The sequence below is a fragment of the Cynocephalus volans genome, chromosome 8 (genome assembly GCF_027409185.1).
Source record: "Cynocephalus volans isolate mCynVol1 chromosome 8, mCynVol1.pri, whole genome shotgun sequence".
Taxonomy (NCBI): Eukaryota; Metazoa; Chordata; class Mammalia; order Dermoptera; family Cynocephalidae; genus Cynocephalus; species Cynocephalus volans.
The window spans coordinates 93,271,942-93,284,160 of NC_084467.1; positions in this window are offsets into that span (position 1 = coordinate 93,271,942).

The following is a 12,219-nucleotide window of genomic DNA, read 5'->3' on the forward strand; positions in this document are numbered from 1 at the left end:
AAGCTTCTGCACAGCAAAAGAAACAATGAAAAGAGTTAAAAGACTACCAACAGAGTGGGAGAAAGTATTTGCAAAATATATATCTGACAAAGGATTAATATCCAGAATATATAAGGAACTCAAACAACTGTACAAGAAGAAAACAAGCAACCCAATTAAAAAATGGGCCAAAGAGCTAAGTAGGCATTTCTCTAAGGAAGATATACAAATGGCCAACAGACATATGAAAAAATGCTCAACATCACTCAGCATCCGGGAAATGCAAATCAAAACCACATTGAGATACCATCTAACCCCAGTTAGGATGGCTAAAATCCAAAAGACTATGATTGATAAATGCTGGCGAGGTTGCGGAGAAAAAGGAATTCTCATACATTGTTGGTGGGACTGCAAAATGGTGCAGCCGCTATGGAAAATGGTATGGAGGTTCCTCAAACAATTGCAGATAGATCTACCATACGACCCAGCTATCCCACTGTTGGGAATATACCCAGAGGAATGGAAATCATCAAGTCGAAGGTATACCTGTTTCCCAATGTTCATCGCAGCCCTCTTTACAATAGCCAAGAGTTGGAACCAGCCCATATGCCCATCATCGGATGAGTGGATATGGAAAATGTGGTACATCTACACAATGGAATACTATTCAGCTATAAAAACGAATGAAATACTGCCATTTGCAACAACATGGATGGACCTTGAGAGAATTATATTAAGTGAAACAAGTCAGGCACAGAAAGAGAAATACCACATGTTCTCACTGATTCGTGGGAGCTAAAAATTAATATATAAATTCACACACACACACACACACACACACACACACAGACACACACAGACACACACACACACACACACACACACACACACAAACCGGGTGGGGGGAAGAAGATATAACAACCACAATTATTTGAAGTTGATACGACAAGCAAACAGAAAGGACATTTTTTGGGGGGGAGGGGGGGAGGGAGAAAGGAGGGAGGTTTTGGTGATGGGGAGCAATAATCAGCCACAATGTATATCGACAAAATAAAATTAAAAAAAAATAAAATAAAATAAAAAATAAAAAAAATAAAATAAAATAAAATTATAATGTGCTATTTTTTTCTCATTCTGAATAAATACTTTCATATTTAATTTTGCACATATAATTTTATATTTTTTCCTTAATAAGAATCTCCAAAATTATATGTTTTAGTTACCATGAAACCTACATCTACCCATAAATAAAAATAATAGCTTATTTTGACATATTTAGGTCTTAAAGAACAGTTTATATTTTCCTGGCCTCAAAGACAGACCCCAGAAAAAGACCAAAGGAATGACCAAAATGAATCACTGCATCTGCTACAATTGAGTGTGTAAATAATCAGAAAGCTTCTGTTTTAACTGTCACTTTTAAGTACTCTACTGTGGCTGCATTCTAGGATTAAGAAGCAGGTGCTCCCCCCCTGCAATTGCCTCTCTAGACCTGAGGTGCTCATGAGCTGACCCTGGAACTGTACTGCAGAAAAACCTGCATCTCCATGATCCAGCTGGATAGTAAAAGAATAGCTGAAACAGCTTGCAGATGGCCTTTGCCTCAATTCTGCTTTCTAAATAACACATCTCATTGCCAGAACCCAACTCCCACACAGAACAGTCTGCAAGATAGACTGGGAAATGCTGGTTTTAGCTTTCTAGCCTCCATGGTACAGTAAGACACTATAAATTCACACTGATCGCCAGTCTCACATTTGCCTACTTCTGGAACACTTGCTTTAACAAAAATGCTTCAGTATCTCCTTTGAAAATAATAATAACAGCAATCCTTTGCCATCATGCCTTCCTCCAACTATAAACCCATGCCCCGGTGTATTTTACAGAAAAGAGCTTTGAAAAAATCCTCTAGACTTTCTGGTTTTACTTCCACATGTTCCAGATATTCCTCATGCTTCTCGAATTTAGCTTTGATGTTCCTCATTTCATTTAAAATGTTTTGCCAAGAGCTATACAACTTTTTTGTTGCAATTTCAGTGTCAAACTGTTGCTTTGATTTAACCCAAACTCTCCATAACATTTGATACCGTTGATTACTCTCTTCTCTAAACTCATATTTTGTTTTCTTCCTGTGATATCACATTTTTCTAGTTTTCCTCCTACTGTACTATTTTCCCTAGTTTTTCTCCTATTATTTCCTAGTCTCTTTTTCTGGCTCTTTTAATACACACACACACACACAGACACACACACACACACACACACACACACACTCACACACACACGAACATTCATACAGGCACTCTGCTTTGTTTGTGATACATATTTTTCATTGGGTATATTTCTTATTTCTTGAATTGGCTTTTTTCTATTAAATATTTTTATTTAATAATTTTAATCGTTATTGTTTCTGAGGGAGGCCTTTTGTATTAGTTTGCTCAGGTTGCCATAACAAATACCACAGGCTTGGTGGCTTAAACAACAGAAATTTATTTTCTCACAGTTCTGGAGCAAGAAGTTCATGATCAAGATTATACTTGGTTTGCAGACAGCTGCCTTCTTGCTGTGTCATCAGATGGCCTCTCTATGTGCACACAAGGAGAGAGAGAGAGACAGAGACAGAGAGACAGAGAGACAGAGAGAGAGCGCTCTCCAGTGTCTCTACCTCTTCTTATAAGCACACCAGTCTTAACAGATTAGATCCCCACCCTTAGGTCCTCACTTAGCCATTTTTACCTCTTTGTAAGCCTTTTTTCCAAACACAGTCACATTGGGGGTTAGGACATTAACATATGATTTTGGAGTGAGCACAATTTAGTCCATAACACCTATGTTTGATAAACAGCAAGTCTCTGGGAGAGGAAGTGTAGTTCCCCACATCCATTCTTTGGTTCTTGCCAAAAGAAAAATGTAGATTTTATATTTACTTTTATTTTCTATAGGGAAAGTTCATCAGATATAAACATGATGAAGATAGAGACAGGCAGTTTTACACCAATGGCAAACTATTTTTGTTCTTTTTTTAATTAGTAGGTCAATACCCACTACCCTTTTCTCACCTAGCAGAACTGACTTCAGTCAGAGACCCATGCGACAGATGATGTTTTCTGCTTCTTTAAGATGCTCATCCCAAATTTACCAGGATGTGTGCTAGCATTCTGCACTCCTAAATCCAGTTGTAGGGCTGAACTCTCTGCCTATCAACTGCCCCCAAATTTGTAATGTACTCTTAGCCATCTCAGGAGGGTCTGTGTCTCCTAAGTGAGTCCAATGACTTGTGTCAAATCAACGATGATTTAATGCTAGATTTATTATCATCTTGGAGATGTCCTTTTCCATATTTGTGTGACAATCAGAGTTTGATAGGCTATGACTGCCATTTGTCGACCTGGGCCGACTGTGTTTCCTTGAGTATTTCAGTGGCATTAACCTATCTTATTCTGTGTTGTACACATGCTGAATACAGAAGACCTGAGTAGGCCTCAGGCACTGATGTATCTGTGTGTTAGACCCTGGAGTTCTTCCAATAGTGTTCACAAAATTGAGTTTAACTAATTTACACAAATTGTCCTATAGGTTCCCTTACCTGTAGAGTAGCCTCTGCTTTTCAGACAATTTGGTTATTTTTGATTCTGTGGAAGAGCCCATCAACTCACTGTGAGTGATTTTCCTCACTTAACTAAATACTGAGAATTTTGATTCTTATCTGAAGCTTGATTTATTTATTTACTTTTTAAATCTGAAATAGAAAAAGAAAAAAAATTAGTAAAACCTAATTCATCAAAGACTTTAGCCTGTGGATCTCATCATATAGTCTCTCTCTCTCTCTCTCTCTCTCTCTCTCTCTTTGTGTGTGTGTGTGTGTGTGTGTGTGTGTGTATTCATTGATATAAATATACATTAATTTTTTTCTCTCTTTTATTTTTTACCATTTCATTGTGAATTTTGAAAAGGAGGAGAAATAATATATGTGCTCAAATTGCCATTATGAACCAAAATCACAAACTGCATGTGCATTGATGGTATAGGATATATTTTGAGAGTTGATTTATGGGATTAATATGAACACTAAGTATAAGAAATTTTAGCATATCTGGGTGAGTCAAGAAAGTCTATTAAAAAAGGAAAAATTGATACAAAACTAATTACAAGGCTAAAGTAGAAATCAAAGACAACCACAGCAAAAATGAACGATGAATCAATCACAGGCTTTGACTGAGAAAAGAGGTAAACGAACATTCCTGAACTATGCATAAGATTGACTAATGGGGGCTTTAGTACACATTTTGGGATCATATTAGTGTACTATTCATAGGTATATTATAATATAATTGAGGAATGTTGGATAGAATCTCCTGTACTTATGTATATTACAGATGTCATGGCATGGCAATTTTGACAGTGGGACTAGGAAACATTTAGCTTGTCATCAAGAGAAAGAGAAATGTGGGCCAAGCCCGTGGCGCACTCGGGAGAGTGTGGCGCTGGGAGTGCGGTGACACTCCCGCCGCGGGTTCGGATCCTATATAGGAAAGGCCAGTGCACTCACTGGCTGAGTGCCGGTCACGAAAAAGACAAAAAAAAAAAAAAAAAAAAAAGAGAGAGAGAGAAAGAGAAATGTGATATACACACTGAAATAAATGCTGAGTAGCTTATATATTTTTTAATGCAATTTGCTTTCATGTGTATATAGGCCATGTGGTAAATAAAGCTGGTGTAACATACCTTCTGACAATCCCAGGGAGACCTTATAGAAAAGAGAATCTGCTACTCACAGGAGAGTTTTCTTCCTATTCATTTGAATTAGAATCATCGGTAACATTTTACCTCTAATTTTAAAGTCTGTAATACTTCCTCAACAAAATGGTTTTTACATTTTTGAGGTATATATTTTTTATACTGAAAAAATATAAGATAATATTTAACCCTCAACAAAGAAATACTGTGATGCGTATTGAGATCATACAAATTACTTAAAGGATGCCTCTATTAATTTAAAAATATAGAAGCAATGCAGTATTCTTCAAGGTAAAGAGTAATTATATATTTCTGGGATGAAATGACCAAATTTTTATTTTTATTTGCATCATCAGAAGACTTATGACTATTTACTTTTTTCTGAAAAATATAATTAGTGACTCAATCTTATCCGTTATAATTTTAATCACTTCCTAATTCTCTACTTTTCACTTTGCTATGCTGTCTCTGCATGCATGGATGTTTGTTTATTAGTTTCTAAAAAGGCATGATGTTATTCCTGTGCAGGCTAAATTCTCTTCTAGGATAGCTTCTCAGTTCTTCTTTAAGAGCCATTCTCTTTTCATCTTGCAATTCATTTTTCATACTATGATAAGTCAATATTCCTAAAACAAACCTTGTATCATGTCATGTCCCTCCTCAAAAGTGTTTAGTTATTTCCTACTGCCCACAGGATAAATTACACTCTTAGCTTGATATTCAAAGCTTTCAAAAATGAAGACTAAATGATCTTTTCAGAGTCCCTAAACTCTAGAATGTACAATCCATTCAGGCTAAAAGCTTCAATCACTTCCTCAGAACACACTTTTCAGTCTTCCCACTTTTTATTGTATGCACAGTAACCTCCATTTTCTCTCAGTTGGTGTAAACTCGGAACCACATTTCAGGAACCCACTTAAATTCCTACTCCCAGCAGTACATGGCCAAGTGTTCTCTCCCTTCTCCAATAGTCTATAGTAATTAATTCCTATAAATTTTGAGCTAGGCAATCAAATACTGAACTGATCTATCTTTTCTATTCCTTTATTAAATAATCTTCAGACTATCTAATTGTTTTAAACATTTTATGTATATAGGTGTTGGGAAAATAGAATAGTTTAATCAGGCCCCCTGGCTTCAGGTCTGACAGGGTGTGGTGTAGCACATTCTTTATAAACAAATTGTATGTGGGTGGGTGGGGTTAGTGTGCACACATGCCAATGTATCTTTTTAGTTTTGTTGCTGGTGTGTTCTTGAGAGCTGTGTGGGGCAGCATCCCTGAACTGCTGGCTGGCAGAGAGCTTGCATCTAAAAACAGAGCCTGTTTACTTTGCTGGCAGCTGCTGAGTTTTCTCTTTGGACTTTACCTTTGCCGGTAGCAGTTGAGTTTCTGAGTTTCTCTTTGGACTGCCTAGGTCCTAGATGTCTGTGTGCAGAAATAAAGACTACTCTTTCTTCACCTATGGCTTCAAGGACCTTTTTTTACAGTTACCTAGCTCATACACCTGCATGTAAAGGGTTTGTGACCCAGTCTGGACAATGGGCTTGAGTGGTCTGTGAGCTCCAGACCCAGCCCTAGCTCTACAGTAGGTATCATCCCTTCAACTTCTGCAGTGAATATCTTATAGGTGCTTAGGTATTCTAAGATACCTATGTTTTGGTAATACATGCTCAGACATTATGGCTAACAAAATATTTTACTACAGGGAATCAAATCTATGCATATACTTGAAGTATAAAACACATAAAATGAGATACCTACAGGATTATTGATTTTGTAGTAACCATAGTATGCATTTTAATCCAGTATATGAGATATCAATAGAGCTCTATCACTGAGTCTAATATTCAGAATTAATCTTATCACGGGCTTATAATCAACCTCTGATTATCAAAGGACCAGCTTTTTTTTTCTATTGTCATGCTAATTATATATGCTGATGAAGCTAAATTGTTCCCTGGACAATAAAGAAGAAAAATTTTTTATTGTTTCTAGGTCCTGTACCTCTGCCTCAAGTATGTGAAAACGTAAACTAAACTCTGCAATGTTTTGTTTTTCTACTTCTCCACTTTTATAGAAGGCAAGACCTCAGGAGATGAGAGAAAGACTGTGAATATGTCTAGAACTCATTTTTAATCAGACACCTGTATTTACCACAGCCATTAAGCTACTTTTCTAGCTCCTAAATAAATAGCAGGAAAGCCCTTACAAATATATATCATTATTATTGGTTTTCTTATAATTTTAAGACTGTTGTCGTAAATCTACTATCATAATCACCTTGGTTCTTCTTGTGGTAGGAGAATATTTGCCCTTATCTACATTACCATTATGAGAAAGGGGAGGAGGAGGAGGAGGAGGAGGAGAAATAACAACACCAACAACAATAATAATAAGAGCGTGTATCAATGAAAAAAGTCATGACAGGGAATTAAATTGAGGAATTCTTTAAATAGGTAGCAGTGAGGGACAATGAAAAATAAAATGGAGAAAGATAAAATGGCATAGAGCAACAAACAGGGGTAATAGAAATAAATAGCCTAATGGAAGAAACATTTAAATGGCTTACTGTCAAGATAACAACAAACACAAAAAATTAACATAATCAACATCTTGACACATAATGATTAAATTTTAGAGCGCCAAGAACAAGGGATACCTACACTCCATGATCATCAAAAATCTATTTGCAATAGCCAAGATATGGAACCAACCTAAATGTACATCAACAGATGACTGGATAAGGAAAATGTGGTATATATACACAGTGGAATATTACTCAGCCATAAAAAAAAAGAATTAAATTCTGCATTTGCAGCAACATGGATGAGCTTGGAGAAAATTATGCTAAATGAAATAAGCCAAGCACAGAAAGATAAATACTGCATGTCCCCTCTCATAACTGGGAGCTAAGAAGGAAAGGAGGAAAGGAGAGAAGGAAGAAGGGAGGAAGGAGGGAGGAAGGAAAGAAGGAGAAAAAAAAAGAAAGAAAGAAAGAAAGAGAAAAGAAAAGGAAGGAAAGAAAGAAAGAACCACAGTAATACATGGAACTTTTAGGAGAGAATAGATCTATGGTTACTAGGGTTGGAAAAGGAGGAAGGGGAGGGACATTAGGGAGAAATTGGGTAATGGACACAAATAATGATTATGATTTGTAATGATGAACATGCTAATAATACTGACTTGATCATCACATATTTTACACAAATACTAAGTCAACTCAATACCTCATAAGTATCTAAAATCAATTATGTTTCAAGTGTAAAATTTAAAAAAAATAATAATTATACCCAATATTGATGAAGCTATCTCTCATATAATGCTATAAATTGATAGAAAGTTTTAGAAATAAATATAGGAATATTCATAAAGAGTTACAAAAAATAGCCTTTTCTTTTTATAGGGTAATTAATAACATAAAAATTTTTTCAAAAGATGGAAAATATGTTGAATATTATCATTGTGGTCTTAACTTTAACAAAGAGAAAAGTAAGTCACCATAAATTTGCAAACAGCCATCCAAATGAAAATTATGAATACTTATTAATCACATGACAACAATGACAAAGATGATAAAATATACAAGTATATGTGATTAAAAGAAAAAGAAAACTAAAAAAGAAACAAATGAAAGTATGTCTTGAAAATATTTTTAAATACCCTTTTGACATAGTGTGTGTGTCACTTTTAAACACACTTTTAGCAAGTCAAATTCAGTGATTTAAGAACAATACATAATATCCAAATGTGGTTTATTTCTGTAATACAAAATTGGTTCAACATTTGAAATTTAATCAATGTAATTTATCACACTAACAAACTAAAAATACCACAATGAGATGCAACTACACACCTATTTGGATATCTAACATTAAAACAATTGACCATAGCTAGTGTTCAGGAGAATATGGAGCAAATAAAAGATAATACACTACACTGTTTGTAGGAATGTAAAATGACAAACCTTTTTGGAAAATAATTTCATACTTTCTTAAAATATTAAACATATAACTACCATATGATCCAGCCATTCCCCTCTTAGGTTTTCACTCAAGAGATATGAAAAGCATATGACTATCCAAAGAAGAGTAGCAAATATTCATAGCAACTTTATTTGTGGTAGCGAAATGGTAAACTACACATATATCTGTTAACAGTTGAATGGTTAAACAAATTCCTACAATGGAACATGAACTATTGATATATGCAACCATGTGTATGTATCTCAAATAATTTTTCTGAGTGAAAAAAGCCAAAAGGTGCACTGAAGAAACAGTTAAAGAACAAATGAGGAGCTAGTTAAATTTATCAGTACTATGTCCAAAGGATAAATGAACGCTTTATTGAAGGGCTTGGCCAAGTGCTCTAAAGGATAGCTGAGTGAGTTCAACCATTTCTGGTTCTGAAATCTTCACAAGGATCTCTCCTGTTTTCTGGGTCTTGACCTGATCCACCTGTCTTTGGAATTTAAGGACATTTCTGAAAGTATAAAGTGGTGAAGAGGTCCTAGAAAAGTCACTTCCAATTGAAGGATAAACATTTGACAAAATGTTTGACTGGAGCCCAGCCGAGTGCATGCTGATCAGAGAGATGCCCAGCCAGAGAAGTGGAAGATCCACAGAGACCACATGCCCTGCGGTGCCAGCAAGTGACCCAGGAGGTAGGCCTCACTGCTGCCACCCAACTCCATCCCCAGCCCATCCGAGTGCGCACCAATCAGAGAGGTGCCCAGCCAGAGAAGCGGAAAATCCATGGAGACCACATGCCCTGCGGTGCAAGTGCATGACCCAACAGGTAGGCTTTGATGCTGCCACCCGACTTCATCCCCAGCCTGGCCGAGTGCATGCTGACCAGAGAGGCACCTCCCCAGAGAGGCCCAAGACCAAGAGGACCATGCACCCAAGGCACTAGTGGGCAACTGAGCAGACACGAGACAGCCATAACAAATTGGCAGCCCAAGCAGTATCCTAGCCAGACAATAGTGTCAAACAAGTGGACCATGAAATCCCCTGCCGCAATGACTAAACATCAAAGGAAATATATCAGAAATATGAAAAATCAATAAAGTATACCACCAAAGGGTAAGAACGCTCAAGCTCTAGATCCAATAGAACAAGAAGCCATTGAAATGTCTGACAAGGAATTTCAAGTGATAATTCTAAGGAAACTAAATGAGATACAAGAAAACTCAGCTAGACAACATGATGAAATGAGGAAAAATATAAAGGACTCGAAAGAAGAAATGTATGAGGAAATCAATGCCCTGAAAAAGAATGTTGCAAAAGCTGGCCAAGCTGAAGAATTCCCTCAATGAAATAAAAAACACAACAGAGAGTTTAACCAGAAGGCTTGCAGAAGCAGAAGAGAGAACTTCTGACCTTGAAGATGGGTTGTTTGAAATAACACAGGCAGACAAAAAAAAAAAAAAAAAAGGAAAAAGAAAACAAAATTAAAAACATTGAAGAAAATCTAAGAAAGATAACGGACAACCTTAAGTGCTCAAATATCTGAGTCATGGGTATTCCAGAAGGGGAGGAAAAAGTAGATTGCATTAAAAACATAGTCAACAAAATAGTGGCAGAAAACTTCCCAGGTATAGGAAAAGACACAGATCTTCAGATTCAGGAAGCACAAAGATCCCCAAACGTATTCAACCCAAAAAGGTCTTATCTAAGACATGTTATAGTCGAATTGGCAAAACTCAAAGACAGAGAGAATTTAAAAGCTGCAAGAGAGAAGCATCAAGTCACCTATAAGGGAGCCACAATCAGACTAACATCAGGCTTTTCATCACAAACCCTAAAAGCCAGAAAGGAGTGGGATGATATATTCAAAATACTAAAAGACAGAGATTGCCAGCTAAGAATACTCTACTCTGCAAGGCTATCCTTCTGAAATGAAGGTCAAATAGTATATTTCTCAGACAAACAAAAAGTGCAGGAGTTCACTACCAAATGACCAACCTTACAAGAAATTTTCAAGGGAGTACTGGGTTTGGTACCTGAAAAATAACTACCACTGCCATAAAAACTCAAGAAAAATCAAAACTCACTAGTAAAATAAAAATGGCATTCATGAAGAGAAAACAAACAAACAAAAAGGCTATCTACAACTCAAGGAACCAATGAATACAGAAAACAAGCAGTAAATCAGAAAGAAAGGAACAAAAGACACTTAAGATATCCAAACAAACATCAATAAGATGCTAAGAGTAAATCAACACTTTTCAATAAGAACTCTTAATGTAAAAGGATTAAATCCCCCAATCAAAAGACACACACTGGCTGACTGGATTAAAAACGAGGACCCAACTTTATGCTGAATTCAAGAGACCCACCTCACCTATAAAGACTCACATAGACTAAGAGTGAAAGGAATAAAAAAGATTTACCATGCAAACAGAAATGAAAAACGACCTGGAGTAGCTATTCTTATATCTGATAAGATAGACTTTAAACTAAAAACCATAAAAAGGGATAATAAGGGCCACTACATAATGATAAAAGGATTGATCCATCAAGAATACATAACAATCATAAATATATATGCACCCAATGTTGGAGCAGCCAGATTTATAAAGTAAACTCTATTAAACATAAAGAAGGAAATAGACACTAATACCATAATGACAGGGAACCTGAACACCCCACTATCAATATTGGACAGATCCTCTAGGCAAAGAATCAGCAGAGAAACCCAAGATCTAAACAACACTCTAAACCAATTGGACTTGGCAGATATCTACAGAACATTCCATCCAACAACCTCAGAATATTCATTCTTCTCATCAGCACATCGATCATTCTCCAGGATAGATCACATGTTAGGTCACAAATCAAGTCTCGACAAATTTTTTAAAAAATTGGAATTATCCCATGTATTTTTTCAGACAACAATGGATTAAAATTAGAAATCAATAACAAATGAAATTCGGGAAACTATACAAATGCATGTAAATTAAACAGCATTCTACTTAATGACATATGGGTCCAAGAAGAAATCAAACAGGAAATAAAAAAATATATATTGAAACTAATGACAATAAGGATACATCATAACAAAACCTGTGGGATACTGCAAAAGCAGTACTAAGGGGGAAATTTATCACATTAAATGCTTACTTCAAAAGAATGGAAAGATGGCAATTGAAAGAACTAATACTTCACCTTAAAGAACTAGAAAAACAAGAACAATCCAAACCCAAAGTCAGCAGATGGAAAGAAATCATAAGATTAGAGCAGAACTTAATGAAATTAAAACCCCCAAAACAATACAAAAGATCAATGAATCAAAATGTTGGGTTTTTGAAAAGTTAAAAAAAAACTGACAAACCATTAGCATGGCTAACTAAAAAAAGAAGAGAGAAGATACAAAAAGCAAAAATTAGAAATAAAAAAGATATTACAACTGATATATCTGAAATACAAGGATTCATTTGAGACTATTATAAACAGCTATATGCCAACAAATTTGAAAATCTGGAGGAAATGGATAAATTTCTG